The sequence below is a fragment of the Coenobita brevimanus genome, chromosome 49 (assembly GCF_032717465.1).
Source record: "Coenobita brevimanus isolate Jiangsu-jjx chromosome 49, ASM3271746v2, whole genome shotgun sequence".
NCBI classification, from domain to species: Eukaryota; Metazoa; Arthropoda; class Malacostraca; order Decapoda; family Coenobitidae; genus Coenobita; species Coenobita brevimanus.
In genome coordinates this window covers 21,728,478-21,744,643 of record NC_137002.1, presented here as the reverse complement: position 1 = coordinate 21,744,643, position 16,166 = coordinate 21,728,478, and the positions used below count along the sequence as shown (strand labels likewise).

At 42.5% G+C, this 16,166-nt stretch overlaps 1 pseudogene; it reads right to left on the bottom strand.

The window, feature by feature from the left end:
* The window catches only part of LOC145399552 (cell adhesion molecule Dscam2-like), a 248,756-nt pseudogene extending 244,365 nt beyond the window's left edge, over positions 1-4,391 (bottom strand).
* Positions 4,392-16,166: the final 11,775 nt, after the last annotated feature.

The following is a 16,166-nucleotide window of genomic DNA, read 5'->3' as shown; positions in this document are numbered from 1 at the left end:
AGTGGTGTAGTGTGGTGTGGTAAGGTGTGTGGTGAGATGTGGTGTACAGAAGCCATGGATTGGTCTGTATTGGTTAAATGCGATAAGCTGTGATAAGGTGGGATATATCGTGGTGTGGTGTAGTGAGATGTGTTGTTGTTGCTACTCAGTCCCCGTCATGCTTTGCCCAGCAGACCCATCGATGACAGGTAAGCAACTGCCCCTATTGGAGTATTCCATTCGTTCCCTTTGCCAAGATGTGTGTTACGTTATGTGTTTGTAGGTATTTTTTTTTTACAAGCGGGGTACGTGTCATCTGTGGTTGATGTAGAGGTGGTTAGGCTTAGTGTGGTATGGCGTGGTGAGGTGTGGTGTAGTGTGGTGTGGTATGGTGTGGTATGGCATGGTGAGGTGTGGTATAGTAAGGTTTGGTGTGGTGAGGTGGGATAGTGTGGGAGAGTGATATGGTGTGGTGAGGTGTGGTGTAGTGAGGTTTGGTGTGGTGAGGTGGGGTGGTTTAGAGAGTGGTATAGTGTGGCGAGATGGTGTGGTGCGGGAGAAGTGTATGGTGAGGTTTGGTATTGTATGTAGTGGTGAAGTCCAGTTAGGTACGGTTTAGCGAGGTTTGATGTAGTGAGATGTGAAGGTATGACGATGTGGTGTGGCTAGGAGGATCTGATACCTTTTACAGTCTTACAATTCAGTATTTGATTCTTTAAATTCCACACACCCTTATAAATATCACCCCAGATATCCTCAGAGTCTGTTGAAAGATTTTAATTTTCACTCTTTTCTGCTCCATAAATCTTGCCGTTCCATCAGCAGTCTTAAAGGATTGAGAGAGAGAGAGAGAGAGACCTATAGTTAGATTCCGAGCTGAGCCTAGAGTAAGTAACGTTGCTTCTTTTGTCAAACGGAAAGACGTAATGGTTTACAAACACTGGTTGTGAGAGAGAGAGAGAGAGAGAGAGAGAGAGAGAGAGAGAGAGAGAGAGAGAGAGAGAGAGAGAGAAGGGAATGAGAAAGTAAGCGGATAGAACGAGGGAGAGACGGAAGGAAAACAGGCCGAGTAATAAGTGTGGAAGGGAAGGGGAAGTGTTGGTTGAGAAAGAGAGCTCACGGAGTATTGCTTAACCCCTTCAGTGCGATGACTTGCTTATATTTTCCTTCTTCCTCCCATCAAACAATTTCAGGCAATTTAGGAGAGACGCTGAGTAACGAAGATAGGAAAAAAAAAAAAAAAGCTCCTTTAGCTCTCCCGCCGGATGAGGAAGCTCCCTGACATCTTTCCCTAGGCGATTTGTTTTGTTTATTACACCTTACTGTCCTCTCCTCCTTTATATAAATGCCTTCCAATATCGCCATGCTCTGCATGAATAACGTACAAATGGATGGTAATCACTCATATCCAAAAATAAATAGCTAAGGATGAGGTATTAGGGAGCTTCTTTGCCCGACGTGAACAAGAACCAAAGGAACAGGAGTGTTAATACTTCTGCTGCTGCTGCTGTTAATTATGATGATGATGATGAGAATGATGATGATGATCATCATCATAATCCATTATCATCATCATAATACATCATCATCATAATCCATCATCATCATCATCATCATCATCATCCATCATCATTATCATTCATCATCATCACCATCCATTATCATCACCATCATTATCATCATCATTATCATCATCATCATCATCATCGTCATCATCATCATCATCATCATCATCCATCATCATTATCATTCATCATCATCCATCATTATTATCATTCATCATCACCATCCATTATCATCATCATCATCATCATCATCCATCATCATTATCATTCATCATCATCCATCATCATTATCATTCATCATCACCATCCATTATCATCATCATCATCATCCATCATCATCATCATCATCATATCCTCCTCCTCCTCCTTCTCCTCGTCCTCCTCCTCCTCATCATCATCGTTTTCCACATCTCCTGTGCTAATACTGACACCATTAGCTTTCTCATTGTTGGGATAACTGTTACAAATCTTCAGAAATTAGTAATGTCGATTTTTGGAACATCCGTGTCGCCCAGAATTCAAAACTGGGCAGTTTTTATCTTTATATTTCGAATTACGATTCCCCTATGTTTGTTACTTTATTTATTTTTGTTATTACTAGGTCAACACCTATCTATCTATCTGTGTACCTATCTATTGCCAGTCGCCTCAATCATGTAAGGAGTGGTCACAAACAAAACGCCTCCATGTCGCCCTGTCCAGTGCCACTTCACTGCCCTACTCCCAGCTCACACACCCCTCTCATATTCCTCTTCACTCCATCCCTCCATCTCATCCTCGGCCTCCCCCTCCCTCTCCCCCCCTCCACCTCACTCGGATACACACCTTGTTAGTCTCTCGATCTCCACACCTATCTATGTATTCTGTTTTATCTGTTAATTTTGTATATCTTGGAACAGAAAATGGAGACGGGGGGAATGTAGACTAATTCAATTCCTATATTACTGTTTGCATGTTATTTCTCGTTTACTTTTCATTCTCTCTCTCTCTCTCTCTCTCTCTCTCGACCAACCAAACCTACTCTTTCACTCATCCCTTCCTTCCCTTTGCATCTCAGGCATCATATTCACAAACTTTCTTAAGCATTAGTCCTATACACAATGACTAAAGCAATATAATACATCTTTTGACCAACTTTCAATATGGTGACGTAATTTTTCTCTTGCTATCTCTAAGCGAATATACTGTATAAGTTAGGAGAGACATTGTGAATACCAAGGGATAGATAAAGACTTCATTAATCAGATACTGCTATGCCTTTTTCACTCTAACTTTGCTCAGATTTTCGTCCTTTTGCAGCTTATTTCACGTAGGTCAGTGGCAAAAACAATGTTATGGCTCTACATCCTTTCCATTGCGTTTCTTCTTGAGAAGCATCGTATTCTAGCTCCAATTTCCTATAAATCAGCATTCAGAATGGAGAGATGGCAATTTCTGGCCAGGTTAAAGTAAACACACTATAGGACACTTTCTTAACCTTAGTCAGATCTCTTGTGGTGGCAAGAATACATGTAGACGACGCCGTATTGAAGGGGTTAATGGAACTACAGTACTATTGATTAAGGACTGGCTAGGATCCCTTATCAACACCTCCCCCTCGGTACTAATCTTATTATCTGCCGGAACTGCACCTACTCCATGATTTTCTATGTCCTAGGCACGTATTTTCGTCGGGTCGGGAAGCTCCCTAACACCTTTTCCTAAACGATTAGTTCTATTTTTAACACCTTACTGACCTCTTCTGTGTTAAATAAATCCTTTCATTACCGCCATAGTATGCATAAATAGGGTACAAAAGGATATTAACCACCCATATCCAATAATAAATACCGGTAGCTAAGGAAGAGATATTAGGGAGCTTCCTCAACCGACGAGAAGACCGTCCCTTGTTATGAGGTAGTACTGAGTCTCCTTGGTTATTGGTCAAATTTACCCTTCAGCATGACTACACTTGCCCATCAACTGAGTACTTAGTGTCCTTGATTACTAGTCAAATGTACCCTCCAATCTGACTACACTTGGCCATCAACTGAGTTAAAGAGAGGTTAGGGCAATTTGCCAGATGAGATTAAACGGGATAAAGAAGGCTTGACTGCTTCCCTTTCCCCCCATCTCAGCTCGATCTCTGCCATCTAAGTTTCAGAGCGTGTACAGTTGGCCAGGAAGAAAGTGCAACCAAATATGCTGGTGTGTGGCGATATCTGGCAGCTGCTCCGTAGTAAACACTCGTATTTTTTCAATGGATCACTCCGAATCTACAACCTTTGTAAGGATGCACGTGATTGGCTGAAGCGTTCAGTATCTGAACAAATGTTTTGTCCCTTATTTATTACTGAATATTAACTATGTGGCAAGAAGTAATGTATACAGATGATGTCATGTACTAAATAAGCTAGCTGTAATTACATTTATAGGAAGACTAACACGTAGCAATGAGTACCGATCAACTTATGGTATTGTGTTGGCATTGAGAAAGGTGTTTCAGGGGTTAGTTTCGAATGATTTTGACCTTTGAAGCAGCGGAACCTGGCCGAGGCACATTGTCTAATTGGTGTCGGTATCTATCGAGATGCAAAGTTTCCTTACGAAGTGGGCTAATATGAGATGTTAATTACACACGCTCTGATAATTAGTGTAATATATAAGTGATATAAGATTGGCCATTCCAGTTCAACATCACTAGCAATGCATATTTTGTAAATTGTTTAAGCAAGTCTTATAATATTCCCTCAGTACGATGTCATTTATAATTACTTCATTTTGGTTACAGAAAGTTAAATTTAAATAATAGAGAATAATTGCCTGCACAGCTAAAGGACCTACCTTAACTAATCCCCCTAGTATCATGATTCATAACCGAATACTTGATACAGTTTAACTACTCCATTGCAAAGTGATGCTGACAGCAGCGAGTGTCCACACTATGAATCTGGTAGCACGCTCCTTGTAGTGCCCCACCCTTGAGTAGGGGTCTCAACCTCGGGTAAATTACCCCCAGCGCAGTCATTGCAGTTATTCTGCATTTAAACACATTATCGTTATACAGCATTTACGCTAGGTCCATTGTCTAAATAAACGGATGTATTGTTTGTGTATATTATGGCCAACGATCCAAACGTATTTGGAATATAAAAAACAGCTTAGGTAGGCTGCAATGCTCTAGTAGGTCAACCAGGGATCAAACTCGCTATCCTAAACCCGCAGCCATTCACCCTTCCTCCATTTTCCCACGTCAGTGCACCTCGCCGCATCACCATCAGTTCGACAACAGATATAACCTGACCACCTTGCATGTTGTGATGTTCGTGTAGAAACTATAAACACCTATTAAATGTTTGGATTTCGATATGATTCAGTGTTGTTTGCTTTAATTTCATAGGACGTCTACTATGAGCAGATTGTTCCAGTCGAATTGGAGGGGCCTAAAAGCCATGCTCGGCATACCTCTTCACACCACACGTTGTTCCCATGAATCCTTCCTCCCTTCTCATCTCACTATGGTGTGGAAAGGAGGGATACCTTTAACAATTATATATCCTCATGCCTGTCATTGCACCCATATGTACTGCTGCCGTGGATCTGTGTTGTTTTATTATATTTTATTTTATTTTTGTCAACCATCAGTTATTTCTATGTAGTTCACGATACAGTAACTATTTTATGAAAAGGAGGGTAGGAATATCTAGGTAAGAAAACTGTGAAAGACGAAATAGAGACGACGGAAATTTTCGGCATTTAACCTTACATTATATACCGACACACATTTGCTGCGTACTGTTAATTATACAAGGCTAGCTAAAATGATATCGTCAGATACGAGTTTGTGCTAAGTAATACTGTGACCGAGAATGTCTGAGAGCCATATCAGACACTAACACGTTCACCAAAATGTATAAATGTTGCTAATAAATAATATACCTACATGTTCATTAGGAACAGTGAAGGTTAATACTGTATTTTCCTTTGATCAGTGATATTCTAAGGTATAATTAATCACAGGGAAGTGTGTATCGGGGCTCCAACACGTTCTCGTAATTCACTGTGTAGCCATGCGCTCAAAAATCAAACCACTGCTTTACATTTATTTTTATTTATACACATTCTCTTCATACCTTTAATGCACAAGTTTTATATTTCCACCCTCTACATATTATCCCACTGTAAATAAATACATTTAAGTTTTACTTACTAACATTAGTAGGGAAATAGAAATATCAACATGCATGAGAGTTATTAAATGTGCTCCATAAAAGGCATGACAAGGAAGTGTCGCCTCCACGTATATATATATATATATATATATATATATATATATATATATATATATATATATATATGTGGAGGCGATTTGTTTGTGGCCACCCCGAACGGGACTGAGGCGTCTGGCAATATATATATCTATCTATCTATCTATCTATATATATATATATATATATATATATATATATATATATATATATATATATATATATATGTAATTACCTCGTATTGTCTCTCCTTTCAGCAATGAAGTTTCCCATGAGACCTGGAGCTGAATGTTTTCTCATCAGAGAAATCTACTCTGCCCCAGTGGTCCATGCCTTCCTCCACATAACGCTGGGCAAACTGGACCCGAAATTCCCGATGATGCTCTGTTAACTTGAGTTTGATCGCTAGTGCTCGGTGGCGATAGCCCATTTCCTTCAACCTCTGCCGTATAGTCTCCGCAGACACATCCAGCTGCAACTGTTCTCTATCTGCCACCGCGTTGCTGAATGGATGGGTTTCAAAATACTCTCATACGCTGACCCTCTTCAGCCGTGGTTTTTCTCACCCGTCCAGGTTTAGGGTGATCTCTCAGGTTGACTTTCGCCTCCCACCTCTTGAGCCAGCAATATACTGTACAGTGGCGCAGTGAATGCCAAGTTCCTCTGCTATATTGCAGGTTGATAGGCCACGCTCTCTCATTCCCACTATCCTCCCTCGCATGGGATGTTTGTCACCTTGACGTTGTTCTCTATTTGCTGCCATGACGCACTATGACGGTGTGGGTGAGATCTATGGATCCCTGGTCACATAAGTTTATGATGTGAGGCAATGAATGACACGTCATGGCAGCACGCTCTTATTAATTCATCTGTTGATTCAACCCCCTTATCTATTCAAGACTAACATATTTATGATAATTTAATTAATTACTTTCATTAACCAGTATTACTGACTCACACAATACAGATTATATTAAATTCAATGGTTTTGATGCATGGTAAAATAATTGCCTTTCACTGTTCAAACCGTTAGACGAAATCGTTCTGCTACCTCTAGACTCTTCCTGTGTGCTATGATGCCAACTACTGTGATTATGAACTTATATTAAAGCACTTTTAGTTTCCGTAGTTTATCATCTCACATATTTGAATATAGTCCAATCGTTACTGGTGAACGTGTTAGTGTCTGATATGGCTCTCAGACATTCTCGGTCACAGTATTACTTAGCACAAACTCCTATCTGACGATATCAGTTTAGCTAGCCTCGTATAATTAACAGTACGCAGCAAATGTGTGTCGGTATATAATGTAAGGTTAAATGCCGAAAATTTCCGTCGTCTCTATTTCGTCTTTCACAGTTTTCTTACCTAGATATTCCTACCCTCCTTTTCATAAAATAGTTACTGTATCGTGAACTACATAGAAATAACTGATGGTTGACAAAAATAAAATAAAATATAATAAAACAACACAGATCCACGGCAGCAGTACATATGGGTGCAATGACAGGCATGAGGATATATAATTGTTAAAGGTATCCCTCCTTTCCACACCATAGTGAGATGAGAAGGGAGGAAGGATTCATGGGAACAACGTGTGGTGTGAAGAGGTATGCCGAGCATGGCTTTTAGGTCCCTCCAATTCGACTGGAACAATCTGCTCATAGTAGACGTCCTATGAAATTAAAGCAAACAACACTGAATCATATCGAAATCCAAACATTTAATAGGTGTTTATAGATTCTACACGAACATCACAACATGCAAGGTGGTCAGGTTATATCTGTTGTCGAACTGATGGTGATGTGGCGAGGTCCACTGACATGGGGAAATGGAGGAAGGGTGAATGGCTGCGGGTTTAGGGTAGCGAGTTTGATCCCTGGTTGACCTACTAGAGCATTGCAGCCTACCTAAGCTGTTTTTTATATTCCAAATACGTTTGGATCGTTGGCCATAATATACACAAACAATACATCCGTTTATTTAGACAATGGACCTAGCGTAAATACTGTATAACGATAATGTTTAAATGCAGAATGACTGCAATGACTGCGTTGGGGGTAAATTACCCGAGGTTGAGACCCCTACTCAAGGGTGGGGCACTACAAGGAGCGTGCTACCAGATTCATAGTGTGGACACTTGCTGCTGTCAGCATCACTTTGCAATGAAGTAGTTAAACTGTATCAAGTATTCGGTTATGAATCATGATACTAGGGGGATTAGTTAAGGTAGGTGCTTTAGCTGAGCAGGCAATTATTCTCTATTATTTAAATTTAACTTTCTGTAACCAAAATCTATCTATCTATCTATTGCCAGACTCCTCAATCCCGTTTGGGGTGGCCACAAACAAATCGCCTCCAAGTCGCCCTGTCCCCGCCATTTCACTGCCCTGCTCCCAACTCACACCCCCCTCTCTCATATACCTCTCCACCCCATCCCTCCATCTCATCCTCGGCCTCCCCCTCCCTCTTCCCCCATCCACCTCACTCACATACACTCTCTTCGTCAGTCTTTCACCCTCCATCCTCTCCACATGGCCAAACCACCTCAGTGTGTTCCTCATAACGCTTCCTATCACATCCACATCCACACCACAACCCTCTTTTATATCCTCATTCGTCAGCCTGTCTCTCCACGTGACTCCACAGGCTCCTCTTAAATAACTCAGTTCCACTGCTCTCACTCTTGACTTGTGTCCTTCCAACAATGTCCAAGCTTCACTTCCGTACGTTAGAGTTGGTATCACAATACTGTCATGTAGTAACTTTTTCACTTCCATGCTCACTTCCCTGTTTCTTATCACTGCTTTCAAAGAACCAGCAACCTTTCTTCCCTGCTGTACCCTTTCAAGCACTTCACCCTCCAAACCTCCATCCTTACTCATCACACTACCCAGGTACTTAAACGTACTCACATTTTCCAATTCCTCACCATCCAACCTCGCTGTACATTCACTAACTTCACCTCTCTCAAAGACCAAAATGAAGTAATTATAAGACTTGCTTAAACAATTTACAAAATATGCATTGCTAGTGATGTTGAACTGGAATGGCCAGTCTTATATCACTTATATATTACACTAATTATCAGAGCGTGTGTAATTAACATCTCATATTAGCCCACTTCGTAAGGAAACTTTGCATCTCGATAGATACCGACACCAATTAGACAATGTGCCTCGGCCAGGTTCCGCTGCTTCAAAGGTCAAAATCATTCGAAACTAACCCCTGAAACACCTTTCTCAATGCTAACACAATACCATAAGTTAATCGGTACTCATTGCTACGTGTTAGTCTTACTATAAATGTAATTACAGCTAGCTTATTTAGTACATGACATCATCTGTATACATTACTTCTTGCCACATACTGTAGTTAATATTGAGTAATAAGTAAGGGACAAAACATCTGTTCCGATACTGAACGCTTCAGCCAATCACGTGCATCCTTACAAAGGTTGTAGATTCTGAGTGATCCATTGAAAAAATACGAGTGTGTACTACGGAGCAGCTGCCAGATATCTCCACACACCAGCATATTTGGTTGCACTTTCTTCTTGGCGAACTGTACATGTGGTGATAAATAATTTCCAGCCCGTGTTATTGGTCTAGGCTTCGAAACCCCGAACATTGTGTCGCTTGGCAGGAGACCTGGTGCATTTACCATCAGTGTGGGGAGGGGAGGGTGACACTTTTTATTTACCAGGCTCTGGGGTCTGTGTTTTATCCCCTAGGGATAGGGGGATTTTCAAGAATACTCCCCCAGTATCCCTGCTTGTCGTATGAGGCGACTAAAAGGGTTGAGGGAGAGTTAGTGCCCCTCCCTGGAAAACAGCTAATTAAAAAGATGAACAAGAAGCCTCAGACAAGGTCTGTCCAAAAGATGGCGACAAAGGACCGGACAATGGACATGGTACTGATCGCGACGTGGAATGTAAGGGGTGCGAATGATGAGGTGAAGGAGAGAGAGATTGTCCAGGTGCTTGAGGGTGCGAAAGTGGATGTATGTGGAGTAACTGAAACTAAATGGGGAGGAGAGAGTGTGAGAGAATGGGAGTATGGATGGAGTTTATGTGCAGGAGTAGATGAGCATAAGAGGGCAAAAGAAGGAGTGTGTATTGTTGTGAGTAAAAGATGAAAGAAGAACATAAGAGAGTATGGATCAGTTGGCTCAAGGATTGTGTGGGTAAGATTGAAAGTTAGAATACAATGTGGGCGAGTGTGTGCGTGTATGCGCCAACGCAAGATCGTGCAAGTACAGTGAGCGAAGAGTTCTGGACAAATGTGGAAGTGTGCATGGAAAAGTTTGGAAGGAATGAGAGAGCGTTTTTGATTGGTGATATGAATGGCAAAGTAGGGAATGTGAAAGTGGATGGAATAGTTGGTGAGTGGGGTGTGCCTGCTGAGATAGATGAGAATGGCAGTGCATTAGTGGTCATTTGTGCCGGGAGGGGGTTGGTGATAGCCAATACCCTCTTCAGGCACAAAATGATCCACAGGTATACATGGCGAGTGATGAGAAGGGTGGGTGGTGAACTGAATGAAAGGAAGGCAATGATTAATTATGTGTGTGTGGATGAAGGGATGCAAAGATGTGTAATGGATGCAAGAGCTTATAGAGGTTGGGAGAGCGGACGTTCTGACCACTACTTTGTGGTGGCCAGAATCAAGATCCAAGTAAGATGGAAATATGGAAGAAGGGAAGGACGGGAGGAAGGAGTAGCTGCAAGGAGAGTGGAAACGTTACAAGAGGATGAGAAAAAGGCAGAATATAAGAGAGAAGTGGAGGAACGATTGGGTAAATATGAACTGGAGCAGATGAGGGACGTGGAAAGTGTGTGCAAGATATTCACAGAAGAAATATGTGCAGCATGTGCTGTGATGTGTGGGGTGAAGAGAAGACGGAAGGGGGTGCAAGGAACAGCATGGTGGAATGAAGAGGTGAGACAGGCTGTGGCACAAAAGGAGGAAGCATACGTGGTTGAGAAATAGGGGCCTAGAAGTTGAGAGTTGGAAGAAAAAGTTATATGTAGAAAAGAAGAGAGAGGTGAAAAGATTAGTAAGAGAGAGTAAGAAGAGAGTGAATGAGGAATTTGGAAGGAATTTGAGTGTAAAGTGGAGGGGCTGTAAGAAAATGTTCCGGAAAGAGGTGAAGAGAGTAAGACAGGGTGGAAGTGAAGTTATTAGGAAAGTGAAAGATAAAAATGGTAGATTACTAGTTGAGAAGGGAGAAAAAGTAAGCAGATGGAGAGAACACTTTAAGGAATTGCTGAACATAGAGGATGGAAGTGATGTGAGTATAAGTGGCTGGGGAATGGCTGGGAGAAGGAGGGAGGTGAGAAGACAGGAAGAAATCGGTAGGACAGAAGTTGTGGAAGCAATGAAGAAAGTTAAATTGAGGAAAGCCCCAGGAATTGATGGAGTGTGTGGTGAAATGATGAAGCATGGGGGAGAGATAGTAGTAGAATGGATGTGGAAGATGTGCAGATTGGCCTGGGAGGAAGGTAGAGTCCCGGAGGATTGGAAGTCAGGTATAATTATTCCCTTGTACAAAGGAAAAGGGGAAAAAGAAGTGTGTGGTAATCATAGAGGGATCTGTCTTCTTAGTGTAATAGGAAAAGAGTATGGTAGGATACTTATTGACAGATTTAGGAAAATTACTGAGGAATTAGTTGGAGAAGAACAGGGAGGCTTTAGGAAGGGAAGAGGTTGTGTGAATTAGATATTCATTCTTAGATCTTTAGTGGAAAAGTTTCTAGAGAAGGGAAAGAAGTTGTATGTGTCTTTCATGGATTTGGAGAAAGCATATGACAGGGTGGATAGACAAGGATTGTGGAAAGTATTCAGAATATATGGAGTAGATGAGAAGTTGTTGAATGCTGTGAAGAGTATATATGATAGTGCTGAGGCTGCAGTGCATGTGGATGGTGAACTGAGCGAATTTTTGTCTTTGAAGGTTGGGTTGAAACAGGGATGTGTCATGTCTCTACGGTTGTTCAATACTTGGAAGGGGTAATAAAAAAGGTACAAGGTAGGGCAGGGGATGTTGGAGTGGCCCTAGTAAGAGAGGGTAGTGTTTGGAAACTCCCCGTACTGTTGTTTGCAGATGATACTGTGTTGTTAAATGAAGACGAAGGGGAGCTGCAAGGCTTGGTGATGAGTTTGGGAGAGTGTGTCTGAAACGGAATCTAAAGATGAATGTAGGGAAGAGTAAAGTGATGGTCTTTGAGAGAAGTGAAGTCAGTAAATGTACAGTGGGGTCGGATGGTGAGGAAAGGAAAATGTGAGTACGTTTAAGTACTTGAGGAGTGTGATGAGTATGGATGGAAGTTTGGAGGGTGAAGTGCTTGAAAGGGTACAACAAGGAAGAAATGTTGCTGGTTCCTTGAAAGCAGTGATGAGAAACAGGAAAGTGAGCATGGAAGTGAAAATGTTACTACATGACAGTATTGTGATACCAACTCTAACGTATGGAAGTGAAACTTGGACGTTGTTGGAGGGACACAAGTCAAGAGTAAGAGCAGTGGAAATGTGTTATTTAAGAGGAGCCTGTGGAGTCATATGGAGAGACAGGCTGACAAATGAGGATATAAAGGAGCGTTGTGGTGTGGAAGTGGATGTGATAGGAAGCGTTAAGAGGAACACACTGAGGTGGTTTGGCCATGTGGAGAGGATGGAGGGTGAGAGGCTGGCGAGGGGAGTGTATGTGAGTGAGGTGGAGGGGGGGAGAAGGAGGAGGAGGCCGAGGATGAGATGGAGGGATGGAGTGGAGAGGTATATGAGAGTCGGGGGTGTGAGTTGGGAGCGGGACAGTGAAATGGCGGGGGACAGGGCGACGTGGAGGTGATTTGTTTGTGGACACCCTGTACGGGATTAGGGCGTCTGGCAAGATAGATAGATAGATAGATAGGGTCTCCAGTTTAGATAGCAGACGAAGGTATGTATTTCATTTTAGGGGATTGGGGTTGTGCTTAATCTTGCAAGAATAGTTCATGAGTGTAACCCCAGTCACACGTGCGTATTTTGGGGCCATGAATGAGCTACGTGTGAAATACGTGGGCATACGTGCCTATTCGTGGCCTTTTTATACTTACGTACGTGTGGCAGGGGCTTTACTGGGTTAAATTTTAACAAACCTAACCTACCCTAACCTAATATACTTAAAACTTTCCTGTATTTGCCTTGGTCTGACATGTATTTACCATATTTATTTTATTTTATTTTATTTTATTTTTTACGGACTTGTGGAGAGTGGGAGGCAAGGAGGTCCGCGGGCAGCATCTTGGAGCTTACTGGAGGATCAGAGGGAGGTTATTACGTGAACCCTGAGAGGAGAGGATATTATGGATGGGAGGGTGGAGGGGGAGAGAAGGAGGCTTGTAGGGAAGAGGAAGAGGAAGGGGAGGAGAAGAGGGTGTGTAGGGAAGAGGGAGAAGAAGGGGAGGAGCATGGAGTAGTGGGAAAAGATGGGGAGGAAAGTAAACGAAGAGTAAGGTTAAAATGATGGAGGCTTGAAGGGAAGGTTATTATGGAGGGGAGGGGGGGGAGGGAGGGGTGAAGGTCTAGGGGTTGAGGAAGAAGGAGAAACTGATGGGAAGGGGAGAGGAGGGGATGGGAGGATAAAGGAAGGGAAGTAGGGGCATTAAGGGGATCAGTGAGAGGAAGGGTTGAAAGAGAAAGGAATGGAAAGGAAATTAAAGAGAGAATGGTATTAAGAGGGAGATAGGGAAGAGGTTGAAGAAGGAGGGGGTGACAGGAGATGGGAAGGCAAGAAAGGAGGTGGTAGAGAAGGGATGGGGATGCAAAGGAGGGAGGATGGGATGGGGAAGGAAAGGGATGGAAGGTAGGGGGTTGTTAGAAGGGATTATTATTACAGAGTGGGAATGGTAGGGAAGGGATGGAGATGCAAGGAAAGAAGGGAGAGATGGGGAAGGAAGAGGATGGAAGGTAGGGGGCTGATAGAACGGATTATAATTATTGAGGGGGAGAGGGGCTGGTTAGGGGAGAAGGTGAGGGAGATAGACCGAGGACGGAGGAGGCAGGAAAGAGAGTGAGGGGGTTAAGAGGGAAGGTGAAAGGTACACGGCAGGAAAGGGAAAGGAAGGAGATGAGGTTGTGGGAGGGCAAAGCAGAGAAAGCCAAAGGAGAAAGAGGAAGGGGGGGAACAAGGTAGGGTAAATAGGGATGGAGGGAAGGGGGCTGTAGGGGGGATGAAGGGCGAGCAATATAATTAGGGTTGGATTGAACAGAGGAGAATAAAGAGAATCTACAACTTTCTAGGAGTGATGGAGGCTTCTGTGGAATACAAATGGAAGAATATACATACAAATGGACAGCCATTTTTGTTCCTGGATATAGGTGATGGTGACACTCCAGCTTCCATGTCTTTCCAGTTCTCTAAAATCTATTCATGATTATTGTCAGTGCACATATATATATACCGCCAGATATCCCTCCTTTAGATGAATGCTGATCCGCCCCAAAAGCCCTCAAGGAATACCAAGTGTGATTATGTTTATACTCATTGCTTCGTATAGCACTGTAAACGGCTAACAGCATGCAGGCTGGGGGCACTAGACCATTTCAGGCATGATTCAGCGCCAAGAAAGTTGTTTATAGAGATCATTGGACACGAACACGATATCATAAACATAAATGCAACTTTTACATCCGACAATTTTTCATGGAACATTGAGGTTAAGTGGTAGTTCTCTTATACAGGCAATTGCTGTCTAAAACTCCAGTGATGGGTGTGTGTGAGATGAGTGGAGAGTGGAGGTGAGTGTGTAGGACACACAAAGAGAAGTAGTTTGCGGTGGTTTGGCCAGATGAATGAGAGTATGAGTAAAGACTTGCATGGAGATTGTAGGAGAGTGAGTTGACAGGATATAATGTAGCTAGTAGCTGAAGATCCAGTTGTAGGTACAAGGCAGCAGAGAATATAACTGAGAGTGATATGTAGTTGGAGGGGGATGTGTAGGGAGAGAAAGCCCTGGAGGTCCATATATCAAGGACGCAATTAAAGTATAGTAATAAAAGAACCAGATGATGAACAGAACTAAGAGTGATGTGTAAAGGAAGGAGTATATGTAGAAGTTGAGGCTGCTACTTCAGGCCACAGATTTATAGACAAATTAGCATCAGACCTATGTTATGAACCACCACTGCTATGGCCCAGTGATTGAGAGACAGGAATACCTTTACTACAAGATACTAACTACCAGAATTACTGTTTTTATTCTGTATCAGAAAAAGGAATTTTCTCCCATTGGTGCCCTCATTAGCAAAGATATCTCACTAAAAGGGACCTCTAACGCAGATGAAACACCGCGACAAGAACCACTTATGCCACTCCATTTTATTTATTTATTTATTTTTTTACCAATACCCTGAGCAGTAATCATCCACCACATGACCACCACCTCAGGCACGTCAACAATTACCCACCACAACAATAATCACCATCACGCCTCACAGCAGCAATTATCCAACCATTTCAGGACTCTCCACCACCATCACCATCATTACTTTCAGCAGCAGTCACCACTACATCACCATCACTACCACCACCACCACCACCACTTTCAGGTACGGTCCCTTCTACACCATCATCACCACCATCACAACCTCTTCCACATCTACCATCAACCCCACAATCTCCATCAACACCACCACCACTACCATCACCACTCACAGCACCAGCCACCATCTCTCTCCCTCGCAGCAGCAGTCTCCACCACCACATCACCACCACATCAAACGTCCCCACCACCAGGGGTCATTACCAGTCGCCTTTCAAGCCACAAGCAGCTTCGTCAGCAAACCCAGCCCCGCCGCCCAGCCCCAGGTCGTCTCTGGGTGATCTCATATGGCTTTAATTTGTGTCATTTGAGGTGGTGAGATTTGTCGTCACCTCATCTTTGGTTTTGGAGAGAGAGAGAGAGAGAGAGAGAGAGAGAGAGAGAGAGAGAGAGAGAGAGAGAGAAATACCACTCAGACCGTTTACCAGCCAGTGTCGTGGCCGGTCACAAGAGAAAATTAATAATAACAATAATAATAATAATAATAATAACAGTAATAATAATAATAATAATAATAATAATAATAATAGTAATAATACGTCACTCTCTGGTCCCGCAGACTTTCATATGGACCCGTATTCTCGTCGGTAAAGGAAACTTTCTTATATCTTTTCCTTAGCGATTAACTTTTCTTATTACACTTTATTGTCCTCTTTTACTTTATTTAACATCATCTAATATCACCTCACTTTACTACATAACGAGCAAAAGTATATGAGCCAGAAAGATTTTCAAATAAGTCACTGAGGAAGAGGTGTTAGGGGCATGATCCTTGCCGTGTGCAGCGAATTCTTT